The sequence below is a fragment of the Lolium rigidum genome, chromosome 1, assembly GCF_022539505.1.
Source record: "Lolium rigidum isolate FL_2022 chromosome 1, APGP_CSIRO_Lrig_0.1, whole genome shotgun sequence".
Lineage (NCBI taxonomy): Eukaryota > Viridiplantae > Streptophyta > Magnoliopsida > Poales > Poaceae > Lolium > Lolium rigidum.
In genome coordinates, this window is record NC_061508.1 from 243,263,122 (window position 1) to 243,279,753 (window position 16,632).

General features: G+C 43.4%; 1 long non-coding RNA gene across 1 annotated transcript; it reads left to right on the forward strand.

The window, feature by feature from the left end:
* The first annotated feature begins 9,112 nt into the window (after window positions 1-9,112).
* LOC124683417 lies at window positions 9,113-9,773 on the forward strand. The gene is made up of 2 exons (XR_006996683.1): window positions 9,113-9,154; window positions 9,357-9,773. It is a non-coding gene; the product is annotated as an uncharacterized LOC124683417 (long non-coding RNA).
* The last annotated feature ends 6,859 nt before the right edge of the window (window positions 9,774-16,632 follow it).

A 16,632-nucleotide genomic window follows, 5' to 3' on the forward strand; every position in this document is an offset into this window, starting at 1 on the left:
GTGTAAAATTAGCAACATGCATAGTCCATTTCCTTTTCGACGGACCTGATTAGAACTTTAAACTTTGTTGTTAATTATCTGGCACTATCTTGCACCGATTGGAATTATTTGGGTGGATTTGATGCTTGGAAAATTGCCTGGCTTTATTTTTTTTGGACATAGCAGGAAATACTTAGCTTTTGATACTTGCCGGATGTGTTCTCATGGCAGTTTTAATTTCCTTGAAATTATGTATTCTTCATCATCTACGAGTTCTATTTCTACTCTAGATTTTAGTTTACTTGTCAAAAGTTAAGAGATATCCCTATACTTCCTAACCACACACTCTCTCCGACTTCCCTAATGATTTATTTTTTCTTGGTCATCTCTGCATGAACATCCGGAGCATCAACACAAAGAGTATTTGCAAGGCTATTAGTATTTTGCTTGATCCATTGCTTAATCGTGCAAGAGTATTGCTGAAGTAGTAGTAGTAGCAATTTTGTCCGTACTTCAGCTCTATTGCTTTTAGAAGGAAGGTTTTTTTGTCGTTTTTGATCTCGTTGCTTCGGTCTTTTGTTTCTCTTGTATGAACTGGGTGTACTTCAATAGTCAACAAAAACCCGAGCCCTGGATGTACTTCGAAGACCGAGATCTTAATTTGACACTCTTCATGTCCAGTATATTTCTTACTACCTTTAGTACCTTGACCGGATGACAATTGATTCCATTGTCTCAAAATGATCACACAAGTACATTTTACATTGTTGGCACCGCATAGAGCAAACTGGTAAAACGTCTTTTTTTTAAATCCTAAAATACATACCGCTGGCACATAGGGCTGTTTTGCCGGCGGTAACTCAATACCCCTGGCGAATTGGAAAGTGCCGGCGGTAAATAATACCCCCGGCGAGTTGGCTGAGGTGCCGGCGGTAATCTGGGTTACCCCCGGCGGTTTGCAATGTGCCGGCGGTAAGTGCTTACCACCGGCGAGGTGATCGCCGGCGAATACGAAAATGCCGGTGGTAAGCCTTTTCAATGTGCCGGCGGTAAGCCTTTTCCTAGTAGTGCCAAATGGTTTCGGGGCGACGTGGGCAGGCCATTTGTCGCGGGTGCTGGCGCGCCCGCGACAAAAGGCTCACACGAAAGCCCTGTTTTCTACTAGTGCCCAAATTCTAATTCTTGTTTGGAGGATGTACAAATCATGGAATTTAATGTTTTCTTGACTTTGGACAACATAAACTTGTGTATATGTTCCTTATTAGTTCATGCAAAAAAAGAGAACACATTACAACCACATCGACTCAGCACTCAAACTGCAAAATGAAAAAGATGCATAGAAAGAGAAGTAGACAGAGACAAAGAAGGCATGTCGGGTCGGGTGAGGGACATGCCTGCCGGGTGACTGCCAGGCCCTATTCCAGCCGGCGAACATCCCGCGCTGCCCCAGTCCGCCGACGAGAATCTCTGCACCTAGGGTTTGGGAGAAGGGCGGATGGCAAGGAGGATGGAGGAGATGGGCGAAGGGCGGGAAGGAGAGATGAGGAGGGTGGATGTACTCGGGGCTACGCAAAAACAAAAAAAATCCGATCACTACTAGAAACTACAATTTTCCCTAGAGCTAGGTCCTTTCCTTAGAGCTTATCATCCTCCACTTGGGATAGTAAAGTAGTGAACAGTAAACTCTAGGTAAAGAACATTTTTCGTTAAAAAAAGTTAAAAAATAAAAGTTCCCTAGAGTTTGGTTTAGCACGAGGGAAAGGATGCAATCCACGCCTTTATTTTCGGCGTTCGGTCGATGGGCGCGCTAGTGAAATGCTAGGTTGGTACGAAATATTCCGGTACACCTCTTCAGGCCCACCCATTAGTGACTTGTGCCTGGCGCAATGATTTCTTCTTTTCAAGAGGAAAGGGTTTCGATAGAGAAGATGGAAGTGGAACTTTTGAATATCTTATTACAAGGCAGAAGGTATGATACGTCTCCAACGTATCGATAATTTCTTGTGTTCCATGCCACATTATTGATGTTATCTACATGTTTTATGCACACTTTATGTCATATTCGTGCATTTTACGGAACTAACCTATTAACAAGATGCCGAAGTGCCGGTTCTCGTTTTACGCTGTTTTTGGTTTCGAAATCCTAGTAACGAAATATTCTCGGAATCGGACGAAATCAACGCCAAAGATCTTAGAATCCCCGGAAGCATCCAGAACACACGAGAGGGACCAGAGGGGGGGCACAGGCCCACCACACCATACCCTGGCGCGGCCTAGGGGGGGCCCGCGCCCCCCTAGGGTGTGGGCCCCCCTTCGACCTTCCTGCGCCGCCTCTTCGCCTATATAAAGCCCCTGGATCAGAAAACCCGATACCAATTGACGAAACCCACGAAAACCTTCCAGAGCCGCCGCCATCGCGAAGCCAAGATCTGGGGGACAGGAGTCTCTGTTCCGGCACCCTGTCGGAGCGGGGAAGTGCCCCGGAAGGCTTCTCCATCGACACCGCTGCCATCTCCACCGCCATCTTCATCACCGCTGCTGCTCCCATGAGGAGGGAGTAGTTCTCCATCGAGGCTCGGGGCTGTACCGGTAGCTATGTGGTTCATCTCTCTCCTATGTGCTTCAATACAATAATCTCATGAGCTGCCTTACATGATTGAGATTCATATGATGATGCTTGTAATCTAGATGTCATTATGCTAGTCAAGTGAGTTTTACTTATGTGATCTCCGGAGACTCCTCGTCCCACGTGTGTAAAGGTGACAGTGTGTGCACCGTGTGGGTCTCTTAGGCTAGATTTCACAGAATACTTATTCACTGTTGAATGGCATAGTGAGGTGCTTATTTATATCTCTTTATGATTGCAGCATGTTTTGTATCACAATTTATCTATGTGCTACTCTAGTGATTTGTTATTAAAGTAGTTTATTCCTCTCTCGCATGTGTGCAAAGGTGACAGTGCGTGCACCGTGTTAGTACTTGGTTTATGCTATGATCATGATCTCTTGTAGATTGCGAAGTTAACTATTTCTATGATAATATTGATATGATCTATTCCTCCTACATATGCATGAAGGTGACAGTGTGCATGCTATGCTAGTACTTGGTTTAGTCTGTTGATCTATCTTACACTTAAGGTTACTAAAACATGAGCATTATTGTGGAGCTTGTTAACTCCGGCATTGAGGGTTCGTGTAATCCTACGCAATGTGTTCATCATCCAACAAAAGTGTAGAGTATGCATTTATCTGTTCGTTATGTGATCAATGTTGAGAGTGTCCACTAGTGAAAGTGTAATCCCTAGGCCTTGTTCCTAAATACTCGCTGAGTTACTACTGCTTGTTTATCGTTTTTCTTGCGTTACTACTCGCTTGCAATACCACCACCATCAACTACACGCCAAGCACTTTTACGGCACCGTTGCTACTGCTCATACTTATTTATACCACCTGTATTTCACTATCTCTTCGCCGAACTAGTGCACCTATTTGGTGTGTTGGGGACACAAGAGACTTCTTGCTTTGTGGTTGCGGGGTTGCATGAGAGGGATATCTTTGACCTCTTCCTCCCCGAGTTCGATAAACCTTGGGTATCCACTTAAGGGAAACTTGCTGCTGTTCTACAAACCTCTGCTCTTGGAGGCCCAATACTGTCTACAGGAAAGGAGGGGAACGTAGACATCAAGCATTTTTCAGGCGCCGTTGCTCGGGGAGGAAAGGTAAAAAGGCTCTCATACTACGGTCTCGGGTAAAGTATTTTTCTCGGCGCCGTTGTGTGTGTGCTCAAAGCTATTTCCTTTAGATCCTGCAATTGCATCTTGTTGTTTCTTGTTTACACTAGTTTGGCATAATGTACAAGAGTGAGCTTCTTATTCTATTTCCTGATTTAAAACATGGATTGTTTGATGCGAAAATTAAAAAACCTATGAAATCTTCTTTGCATGATGGTAGTAATATTAGTATGAACGCTTTGAACACCATTGTTGACAATGATATAGAAAGTTCTAAGCTTGGGGAAGCTGGTTTTCATGATATTTTTAGTCCCCCAAGCATTGAGGAGAAAATTTTCTTTGATGATACTTTGCCTCCTATTTCTGATGATTATAATGATAGTGGTCTTTTGATGCCACTTACTGCTGAGAGTAAATTTTGTTGTGATTATACTATGCCTCCTACACTTGATGAGAATAATAATGATAGCTACTTTGCTGAATTTGCTCCCACTACAACTAATAAAATTGATTATGCTTATGTGGAGAGTAATAATTTTATGCATGAGACTCATGATAAGAATGCTTTATGTGATAGTTATATTGTTGAGTTTGCTCATGGTGCTACTGAAAGTTATTATGAGAGAGGAAAATATGGTTGTAGAAATTTTCATGTTACTAAAATGCCTCTCTATGTGCTGAAATTTTTGATGCTACACTTGTTTTATCTTCCTATGCTTGTTACTTTGCTCTTCATGAACTTGTTTATTTACAAGATTCCTATGCATAGGAAGCATGTTAGACTTAAATGTGTTTTGAATTTGCCTCTTGATGCTCTCTTTTGCTTCAAATACTATTTCTTGCAAGTGCATCATTAAAACTGCTGAGCCCATCTTAATGGCTATAAAGAAAAGAACTTCTTGGGAGATAACCCATGTGTTATTTTGCTACAGTACTTTGTTTTATATTTGTGTCTTGGAAGTTGTTTACTACTGTAGCAACCTCTCCTTATCTTAGTTTTGAGTTTTGTTGTGCCAAGTTAAGCCGTTGATAGAAAAGTAAGTACTAGATTTGGATTACTGCGCAGTTCCAGATTTCTTTGCTGTCACGAATCTGAGCCCACTGCCCTGCAGGAAGCTCAGAAAATTATGCCAATTTACGTGCATGATCCTCGGATATGTACGCAACTTTCATTCAATTTGAGCATTTTCATTTGAGCAAGTCTGGTGCCATTTTAAAATTCGTCAATACGAACTGTTCTGTTTTGACAGATTCTGCCTTTTATTTCGCATTGCCTCTTTCGCTATGTTGGATGAATTTCTTTGATCCACTAATGTCCAGTAGCATTATGCAATGTCCAGAAGTGTTAAGAATGATTGTGTCACCTCTGAATATGTCAATTTATATTGTGCACTAACCCTCTAATGAGTTGTTTCGAGTTTGGTGTGGAGGAAGTTTTCAAGGGTCAAGAGAGGAGTATGATGCAACATGATCAAGGAGAGTGAAAGCTCTAAGCTTGGGGATGCACCCGTGGTTCACCCCTGCATATATCAAGAAGACTCAAGCGTCTAAGCTTGGGGATGCCCAAGGCATCCCCTTCTTCATCAACAAATTATCAGGTTCCTCCCCTGAAACTATATTTTTATTCGGCCACATCTTATGTGCTTTTTCTTGGAGCGTCTGTGTGCTTTTGTTTTTGTTTTTGTTTGAATAAATTGGATTACATCATGCTTGTGTGGGAGAGAGACACGCTCCGCTGGTTCATATGAACACATGTGTTCTTAGCTCATAATATTCATGGCGAAGTTTCCTCTTCGTTAAATTGTTATATGGTTGGAATTGGAAAATGATACATGTAGTAATTGCTATAAATGTCTTGGGTAATGTGATACTTGGCAATTGTTGTGCTCATGTTTAAGCTCTTGCATCATATACTTTGCACCTATTAGTGAAGAATACATAGAGCATGTTAAAATTTGGTTTGCATATTTGGTTTCTCTAAGGTCTAGATAATTTCTAGTATTGAGTTTTGAACAACAAGGAAGACGGTGTAGAGTCTTATAATGTTTTCAATATGTCTTTTATGTGAGTTTTGCTGTACCGTTCATCCTTGTGTTTGTTTCAAATAAGCCTTGCTAGCCTAAACCTTGTATCGAGAGGGAATACTTCTCATGCATCCAAAATACTTGAGCCAACCACTATGCCATTTGTGTCCACCATACCTACCTACTACATGGTATTTACCCGCCATTCCAAAGTAAATTGCTTGAGTGCTACCTTTAAAATTCCATCATTCACATTTGCAATATATAGCTCATGGGACAAATAGCTTAAAAACTATTGTGGTATTGAATATGTAATTATGCACTTTATCTCTTATTAAGTTGCTTGTTGTGCGATAACCATGTTTACTGAGGAACGCCATCAACTCATTGTTGAATTTCATGTGAGTTGCTATGCATGTTCGTCTTGTCTGAAGTAAGGGCGATCTACACTGAGTTGAATGGTTTGAGCATGCATATTGTGAGAGAAGAACATTGGGCCGCTAACTAAAGCCATGATTCATGGTGGAAGTTTCAGTTTTGGACAAATATCCTCAAATCTCTAATGAGTTCCCTAGAGTTTGGTTTAGCACGAGGGAAAGGATGCAATCCACGCCTTTATTTTCGGCGTTCGGTCGATGGGCGCGCTAGTGAAATGCTAGGTTGGTACGAAATATTTCGGTACACCTCTTCAGGCCCACCCATTAGTGACTTGTGCCTGGCGCAATGATTTCTTCTTTTCAAGAGGAAAGGGTTTCAGTAGAGAAGATGGAAGTGGAACTTTTGAATATCTTATTACAAGGCAGAAGGTATGATACGTCTCCAACGTATCGATAATTTCTTGTGTTCCATGCCACATTATTGATGTTATCTACATGTTTTATGCACACTTTATGTCATATTCGTGCATTTTCTGGAACTAACCTATTAACAAGATGCCGAAGTGCCGGTTCCTGTTTTACTGCTGTTTTTGGTTTCAGAAATCCTAGTAACGAAATATTCTCGGAATCGGACGAAATCAACGCCAAAGATCTTAGAATCCCCGGAAGCATCCAGAACACACGAGAGGGACCGGAGGGGGGCACGAGGCCCACCACACCATACCCTGGCGCGGCCTAGGGGGCCCGCGCCCCCTAGGGTGTGGGCCCCCTTCGACCTTCCTGCGCCGCCTCTTCGCCTATATAAAGCCCCTGGATCAGAAAACCCGATACCAATTGACGAAACCCACGAAAACCTTCCGGAGCCGCCGCCATCGCGAAGCCAAGATCCGGGGGACAGGAGTCTGCTTCCGGCACCCTGCCGGAGCGGGGAAGTGCCCCGGAAGGCTTCTCCATCGACACCGCTGCCATCTCCACCGCCATCTTCATCACCGCTGCTGCTCCCATGAGGAGGGAGTAGTTCTCCATCGAGGCTCGGGGCTGTACCGGTAGCTATGTGGTTCATCTCTCTCCTATGTGCTTCAATACAATAATCTCATGAGCTGCCTTACATGATTGAGATTCATATGATGATGCTTGTAATCTAGATGTCATTATGCTAGTCAAGTGAGTTTTACTTATGTGATCTCCGGAGACTCCTCGTCCCACGTGTGTAAAGGTGACGAGTGTGTGCACCGTGTGGGTCTCTTAGGCTAGATTTCACAGAATACTTATTCACTGTTGAATGGCATAGTGAGGTGCTTATTTATATCTCTTTATGATTGCAGCATGTTTTGTATCACAATTTATCTATGTGCTACTCTAGTGATTTGTTATTAAAGTAGTTTATTCCTCCTGCATGTGTGCAAAGGTGACGATGCGTGCACCGTGTTAGTACTTGGTTTATGCTATGATCATGATCTCTTGTAGATTGCGAAGTTAACTATTGCTATGATAATATTGATATGATCTATTCCTCCTACATATGCATGAAGGTGACAGTGTGCATGCTATGCTAGTACTTGGTTTAGTCTGTTGATCTATCTTACACTTAAGGTTACTAAAACATGAGCATTATTGTGGAGCTTGTTAACTCCGGCATTGAGGGTTCGTGTAATCCTACGCAATGTGTTCATCATCCAACAAAAGTGTAGAGTATGCATTTATCTGTTACTGTTATGTGATCAATGTTGAGAGTGTCCACTAGTGAAAGTGTAATCCCTAGGCCTTGTTCCTAAATACTGCTGAGTTACTACTTGCTTGTTTCTTGTTTTACTAGCGTTACTACTCGCTGCAATACCACCACCATCAACTACACGCCAAGCACTTTTCCGGCACCGTTGCTACTGCTCATACTTATTTATACCACCTGTATTTCACTATCTCTTCGCCGAACTAGTGCACCTATTTGGTGTGTTGGGGACACAAGAGACTTCTTGCTTTGTGGTTGCAGGGTTGCATGAGAGGGATATCTTTGACCTCTTCCTCCCTGAGTTCGATAAACCTTGGGTATCCACTTAAGGGAAACTTGCTGCTGTTCTACAAACCTCTGCTCTTGGAGGCCCAACACTGTCTACAGGAAAGGAGGGGGAACGTAGACATCAAGGTATTAAACTCATGGTTAAAATATATTAGTAATTATTCATCCATATTGTGTGCCTCATGCCACTGTGAAGAATGTGGATCCACAAGTCATATTAATTATCAATGTAAGCATCACATTAACCCCACAATAGCATCTCGTGATAGAGATGAGTTAAAAAGCTATGCTGATATGAATGTTTTAGAAATTGTGCTAGTTGTTTTGAGTTACTAGTTCGTATGAACAACATTAAGGAAAAAATTGAAGGACCGGATGAACTCTATAAATTTATATACCATATCTACTCTTATTATAAGAACTTTACTGATAATGCATAAGTGATCACTGCTCGTGAGTGGATTTCAACCGCCATGGGAGAGTTTACCCTTTTGCAGGACTCAATGAAGAAAGAAGAAGAGGATGTACACCATAGCAAACATAGTGCTGGTGTTGAACATATTGCTGAAGTGGTGGTACTTGATATTGGATCCTCTCAACCGGTTCAAAGTGAGCCTAAAGAAAAAACCATCACGGAGCTAGGAGTATTTACTTTGGTACGCTTCAAGAGAAGCCACAAGATGAAAAATAGGATCATGAATGTAAGAGCATCTCCACTGGGCTCCCCATGCCAAATGTTATGGCTGGATGTATTTTTTTTTTCTCCAGTCGCGTCCCCAGGAGCCCAATTTTCATCGGATTAGGCCTAAATTACATTCGGCGATCGCATGCCGAACTCAGGGCGCCGAGGAGCGTCTGCAACCGCCGGATGGAGGCGAAAGGGCGTGGGACCGGGCTGTCGGTGACACAAGGCAGATTTCCCTCCATTTTTTCCACTTTCCCTCCATTTCATGCCGCCATATCCCCGACCCCGGCGTTTCCCCATTTCTTGAAGCATTGTCTGCTGAACATGTATAATGAGATTTTGGTAATATGCAAGAACGTTTATTTGTTTTTCATTTGCCACATATCTCAGTAAAATATACATTTTCACTTTCAAACTAAGAAACCTTACTGGATTGGGCATAGTGATTTAAGAAGATTGTTCTGATGCAGAAGACAGATTGATCATTGTGTAGAACCATGTATTTTCCATATAACAGAATCAGAGTGAACACTGAGAAGAATAGAAACATGTTTTGTTTTTTTCATGTACCAAGCACATTCCCGCTTACAGACACTCGACAGTACAGATGAGGACAGGCTTATAGATGAAAATAAATGAAGTATGCTTACAAGGAGACAAACAATGCCAAATCCCTGGAGAGCCATGGGGCGTTCAAGGCAGTTCAAGGACTGGTGCTGAGTTTCCTAGTTGATTTGCAGCATCTTTTCTTTGAACTAGCAAAAAATATGATGCTGGCATGCAAATTGCTCAATGTAACCTCTTAACACCATCGTGTTGAATTGTTGTACATAAGTGCGTAAACTGAATTGCATCTCATTTTATGCTGTGTGAATGTTTGCAGATCCTGTAACTGTAAATTGATGTTTGTAAAGCATCTCTGGAATAAATGTGGCTGAAAAACAACAATTGAACTCTGTAATGCTGGTTGTTCATACTCTCGTTTGCTTCATGTCAAAGCTGGTAAGCCTGGAGAGGGAGGACCACTCTTTTGTTATGTTAACGACATGGTGAATGGATCTGGAAGCACCGGAACATGGTTATCTTTGAAACCGTGAGCCCTAGCTCTAGTAGATTCGTCAACACGATTCGATCTAAGGCACGAGCTTGGGCTTTGGTACGCGCAATTGGCTTGAATGCATCCCCGCCGCCGCTTAGGTCTAGGTATGCGGAATTCCTTTTTCTACTATCAAAATGCATCCAAACATGTAGCTTTTGGGCTTTGTGTGAATTTTATGTGATTGAACATAAATAAAGCACATAAGTTAGTGTCTTAATTTACTCGCAGATAACACATTGGTTCAAGATTTCATACAACAAACATACTAGAGTATCATCAACATCAAGAGATTACAAGATCTGGAAACTATGAAAATCACAAAGCTGCCTTAGAGCCAAGATCGATCAATGATCTACACGGAGAGGGTGGATGCTTCATGAAAAATTGACACGGTGTCGGTATTCTTGGCATTTAGTTATGTGATTAAAATCAGGTAAGTTAGTGTCTAAATTTGGCTTACACGATTGTTCTCCCCTCAACATAAGAAACATTGATTCAAGATTTTAACTTTTTTGCTTAATGGTAATTCTCCATTTCCATACGTACAACAAACATACTGGAGTACCATCAACATCAAGAGATTACAAGATCTGTAAACTATGAAAATTACAAAGCTGCCTTAGAGCCAAGATCGATCAATGATCTACACGGAGAGGCTAGATGCTTGATGAAGCGGCTGGTAGCCATGTGGGTGCACGAGCCGCTTGACGCCGCGGCACATCCTGCCCAAGAAGAAGCCGCCGCCGCCGCCGAGGCGCTTGGTCTTGGAGTCGTGGGGGTCGTGGTCGTGGCACGCGCCCACCTGGTAGTGCACCAGCCAGTCCTTGCAATCGACGTCCATGGCGAAGTTGTCGAGATGGCGGGCGAGCACGCCGCGGTCGCCGTGCCGGAAGAGCAGCTCCACCTTGAGGTTCTTGGCGTAGATGGTGGGATCCCTGGGGCAGGCCTCGACGGCCGCCCTGGCGACGGCTCGCGCGCGGTCGGCGCCCCCGTTCTTGACCTCGAAGTTGATGAACATGCACCAGTAGTCGATCTCGCCGCTGCCGCCGTCGTCCTCGGCGCCCTCGTATAGGCGGCGGCCCCACTCGAGGAAGAGGCCCCGGGCGGCGCTGACGTCGCCGTCGTGAAGCTCCATGGCGATCCACGCCTTGTAGATGGAGGCGTAGTCGGCGACCCTGTCGCATCGGAGGGCGCTGCGCAGGAGGAGGCGCGCCTCCTTGGTGACGCCGTCGGCCCTGTACATCTCCAGCGCCTGCTCGCACCACCGCAGGGCGTAGCCGCGGTCGGGGTAGGCTGCGTCCAGCATGTCGTAGGCGCGGCGCCGGCGGTCGGCCGCGCTGGCGCCCGCTCCCGTCTTCGCCATGCCGATGCCGATGCCGATGGCGATGGAATCGAGAAGAGCTAGGGCGAAATTAAGGAAACGAAAGAGATCGATCGATGGATGGAATAGGGGCGGGTGTTTCTTGGTTCTTGCTGCTGTAGTCGCCGTATGGCGGCTGTATTTATTTGTGGAGGATCCCTTGCTTGTCTGTCGGACTCGGAAACCAAAGGATCTATGTAGAACGTATTCCTGGCAAACTGAATGATGAACCGAGTTGTACCAAGGTTATCACCTATCAGTCCGTGTCCTGGAAGCTTGAACAAAATCGATGTACCAACTACCAACGCTATGTTTGGATGTGGTATTGAATTAGATTGAGAACTCCAAATCCAACATGGAAATGAATTGGCTCCAATTAATTTTTTTTTTGTTTGGATGCGTTTGGAATGTGTTGTTGGAATCAAAGGTTGTACCCAAATTCTAATTCTTGTTTGGAGGATGTACAAATCATGGAATTTAATGTTTTCTTGTCTGTGGACAACATAAACTTGTGTATATGTTCCTTATTAGTTCATGCAAAAAAAGAGAACACATTACAACCACATCGACTCAGCACTCAAACTGCAAAACGAAAAAGATGCATAGAAAGAGAAGTAGACAGAGACAAAGAAGGCATGTCGGGTCGGGTGAGGAACATGCGTGCGGGGTGACTGACAGGCCCTATTCCTGCCGGCGAACATCCCGCGCTGGCCCCAGTCCGCCGACGAGAATCTCTGCACCTAGGGTTTGGGAGAAGGGCGGATGGCAAGGAGGATGGAGGAGATGAGGCGAAGGGCGGGAAGGAGAGATTAGGAGGGTGGATGTACTCGGGGCTACGCAAAAAAATAAAATCCGATCACTACTAGAAACTACAGTTTTCCCTAGAGCTAGGTCCTTTCCTTAGAGCTTATCATCCTCCACTTGGGATAGTAAAGTAGTGAACAGTAAACTCTAGGTAAAGAACATTTTTCGTTAAAAAAAGTTAAAAAATAAAAGTTCCCTAGAGTTTGGTTTAGCACGAGGGAAAGGATGCAATCCACGCCTTTATTTTCGGCGTTCGGTCGATGGGCGCGCTAGTGAAATGCTAGGTTGGTACGAAATATGTCGGTACACCTCTTCAGGCCCACCCAGTAGTGACTTGTGCCTGGCGCAGTGATTTCTTCTTTTCAAGAGGAAAGGGTTTCAGTAGAGAAGATGCAAGTGGAACTTTTGAATACCTTATTACAAGGTAGAAGGTATTAAACTCATGGTTAAAATATATTAGTAATTATTCATCCATATTGTGTGCCTCATGCCACTGTGAAGAATGTGGATCCACAAGTCATATTAATTATCAATGTAAGCATCACATTAACCCCACAATAGCATCTCGTGATAGAGATGAGTTAAAAAGCTATGCTGATATGAATGTTTTAGAAATTGTGCTAGTTGTTTCGAGTTACTAGTTCGTATGAACAACATTAAGGAAAAAATTGAAGGACCGGATGAACTCTATAAATTTATATACCATATCTACTCTTATTATTAGAACTTTACTGATAATGCATAAGTGATCACTGCTCGTGAGTGGATTTTAACCGCCATGGGAGAGTTTACCCTTTTGCAGGACTCAATGAAGAAAGAAGAAGAGGATGTACACCATAGCAAACATAGTGCTGGTGTTGAACATATTGCTGAAGTGGTGGTACTTGATATTGCATCCTCTCAACCGGTTCAAAGTGAGCCCAAAGAAAAAACCATCACGGAGCTAGGAGTATTTACTTTGGTACGCTTCAAGAGAAGCCACAAGATGAAAAATAGGATCATGAATGTAAGAGCATCTCCACTGGGCTCCCCAGGCCAAATTTTATGGCTGGATGTATTTTTTTTTATCCAGTCGCGTCCCAGGAGCCCAATTTTCATCGGATTAGGCCTAAATTACATTCGGCGATCGCATGCCGAACCCAGGGCGCCGAGGAGCGTCTGCGACCGCCGGATGGAGGCGAAAGGGCGTGGGACCGGGCTGTCGGTGACACAAGGCAGATTTCCCTCCATTTTTCCACTTTCCCTCCATTTCATGCCGCCATATCCCCGACCCCGGCGTTTCCCCATTTCTTGAAGCATTGTCTGCTGAACATTGATGTCTACGGGAGCTTCTATTCTTGTAGACAGTGTTGGGCCTCCAAGAGCAGAGGTTTGTAGAACAGCAGCAAGTTTCCCTTAAGTGGATCACCCAAGGTTTATCGAACTCAGGGAGGAAGAGGTCAAAGATATCCCTCTCATGCAACCACTGCAACCACAAAGCAAGAAGTCTCTTGTGTCCCCAACACACCTAATAGGTGTACTAGTTCGAGCGAAGAGATAGTGAAATACGGGTGGTAAGTAGTAGCAACGGCACCAGAAAAGTGCTTTGCCCAGGACAGTAAACAAGCGATAGTAACGCAGCAGTAGTAACGCAGCGAGTAGTAACGCGAGTAAAGCGAGTAAACAAGCAACGATAGCAGTATTTAGGAACAAGGCCTAGGGATTAGACTTTCACTAGTGGACACTCTCAACATTGATCACATAACAGAATAGATAAATGCATACTCTACACTCTTGTTGGATGATGAACACATTGCGTAGGATTACACGAATCCTCAATGCCGGAGTTAACAAGCTCCACAATTCAATGTTCATATTTAAATAACCTTAGAGTGCATGAAAGATCAATTCGAATAAACCAAGTACTAACATAGCATGGACACTGTCACCTTCATGCTATGTAGGAGGAATAATACACATCAGTACTATCATAGCAATAGTTAACTTCATAATCTACAAGAGATCATAATCATAGCATAAACCAAGTACTAACACGGATGCACACACTGTCACCATTACACCGTGCGGGAGGAATAAAACTACTTTAATAACATTGCTAGAGTAGCACATAGATAAATTGTGATACAAAATACATTGCAATCATAAAGAGATATAAATAAGCACTTCACTACGCCATTCATAACGAGTGAGTAAGTATTCCGTGAAATATAGCCTAAGAGACCCACACGGTGCACACACTTGTCACCTTTACACACGTGGGACAAGGAGTCTCCGGAGATCACATAAGTAAAACGCACTTGACTAGCATAGTGACATCTAGATTACAAGCATCATCATATGAATCTCAATCATGTAAGGCAGCTCATGAGATTATTGTATTGAAGTACATAGGAGAGAGATGAACCACATAGCTACCGGTACAGCCCCGAGCCTCGATGGAGAACTACTCCCTCCTCATGGGAGCAGCAGCGGTGATGGAGATGGCGGTGGAGATGGCAGCGGTGTTGATGGAGAAGCCTTCCGGGGGCACTTCCCCGCTCCGGCAGGGTGCCGGAACAGAGACTCCTGTCCCCCGGATCTTGGCTTCGCGATGGCGGCGGCTCCGGAAGGTTTTTCGTATCGTGGTTCTTCGTATCGGGGTTTTCGCGACGGAGGCTTTAAATAGGCGGAAGGGCAGCCTCGGAGGGGGCACGGGGGGCCCACACCATAGGGCGGCGCGGCCCCCCCTCGGCCGCGCCGGGGTGTGGTGTGGGGCCCCCGGGGCTTCCTACGGCGGCTCTCGGGTGTTACTGGAAGGCTCCGGGAAAAATAGGGACCTGGGTCTTGATTTCGTCCAATCCGAGAATATTTCTTTACTAGGATTTCTGGAACCAAAAACAGCAGAAAACAGGAACTGGCTCTTCGGCATCTTGTTAATAGGTTATTTCCAGAAAATGCACGAATATGACATAAAGTGTGCATAAAACATGTAGGTATCATCAATAATATGGCATGGAACATAAGAAATTATCGATACGTCGGAGACGTATCAAGCATCCCCAAGCTTAGTTCTGCTCGTCCCGAGCGAGGTAAAACGATAACAAAGATAATTTACTGAAGTGACATGCCATCATAACCTTGATCATACTATTTGTAAACATATGTAATGAATGCAGCGATCAAAACAATGGTAATCACATGAGTAAACAAGTGAATCATAAAGCAAAGACTTTTCATGAATAGTACTTCAAGACAAGCATCAATAAGTCTTGCATAAGAGTTAACTCATAAAGTAATAAATCAAAGTAAATGTATTGAAGCAACACAAAGGAAGATTAAGTTTCAGCGGTTGCTTTCAACTTGTAACATGTATATCTCATGGATAATTGTCAACATAGAGTAATATAACAAGTGCAATATGCAAGTATGTAAGAATCAATGCATAGTTCACACAAATGTTTGTTTCTTGAGGTGGACAGAGATAGGTGAACTGACTCAACATAAAAGTAAAAAGAATGGTCCTTCAAAGAGGAAAGCATCGATTGCTATATTTGTGCTAGAGCTTTTATTTTGAAAACATGAAACAATTTTGTCAACGGTAGTAATAAAGCATATGAGTTATGAAAGTTATATCTTACAAGTTGCAAGCCTCATGCATAGTATACTAATAGTGCCCGCACCTTGTCCTAATTAGCTTGGACTACCGGATCTTTGCAATGCACATGTTTTAACCAAGTGTCACAATGGGGTACTTCCATGCCGCCTGTACAAAGGTCTAAGGAGAAAGCTCGCATTTTGGATTTCTCGCTTTTGATTATTCTCAACTTAGACATCCATACCGGGACAACATGGACAACAGATAATGGACTCCTCTTTAATGCATAAACATGTGGCAACAATTATTATTCTCATATGAGATTGAGGATGTGTGTCCAAAACTGAAACTTCCACCATGATTCATGGCTTTAGTTAGCGGCCCAATGTTCTTCTCTAACAATATGCATGCTCCAACCATGAAGGTGGTAGATCTCTCTTACTTCGGACAAGACGGACATGCATAGCAACTCACATGATATTCAACAAAGAATAGTTGATAGCGTCCCCAGAAGCATGGTTATCGCACAACAAGCAACTTAATAAGAGATAAAGTGCATAAGTACATATTCAATACCACAATAGTTTTTGAGCTATTTGTCCCATGAGCTATATATTGCAAAGGTGAATGATGGAATTTTAAAGGTAGCACTCAAGCAATTTACTTTGGAATGGCGGATAAATACCATGTAGTAGGTAGGTATGGTGGACACAAATGGCATAGTGGTTGGCTCAAGTATTTTGGATGCATGAGAAGTATTCCCTCTCGATACAAGGTTTAGGCTAGCAAGGTTATTTGAAACAAACACAAGGATGAACGGTGTAGCAAAACTCACATAAAAGACATATTATAAACATTATAAGACTCTACACCGTCTTCCTTGTTGTTCAAAACTCAATACTAGAAATTATCTAGACTTTAGAGAGACCAAATATGCAAACCAAATTTTAGCAAGCTCTATGTATTTCTTCATTAATGGGTGC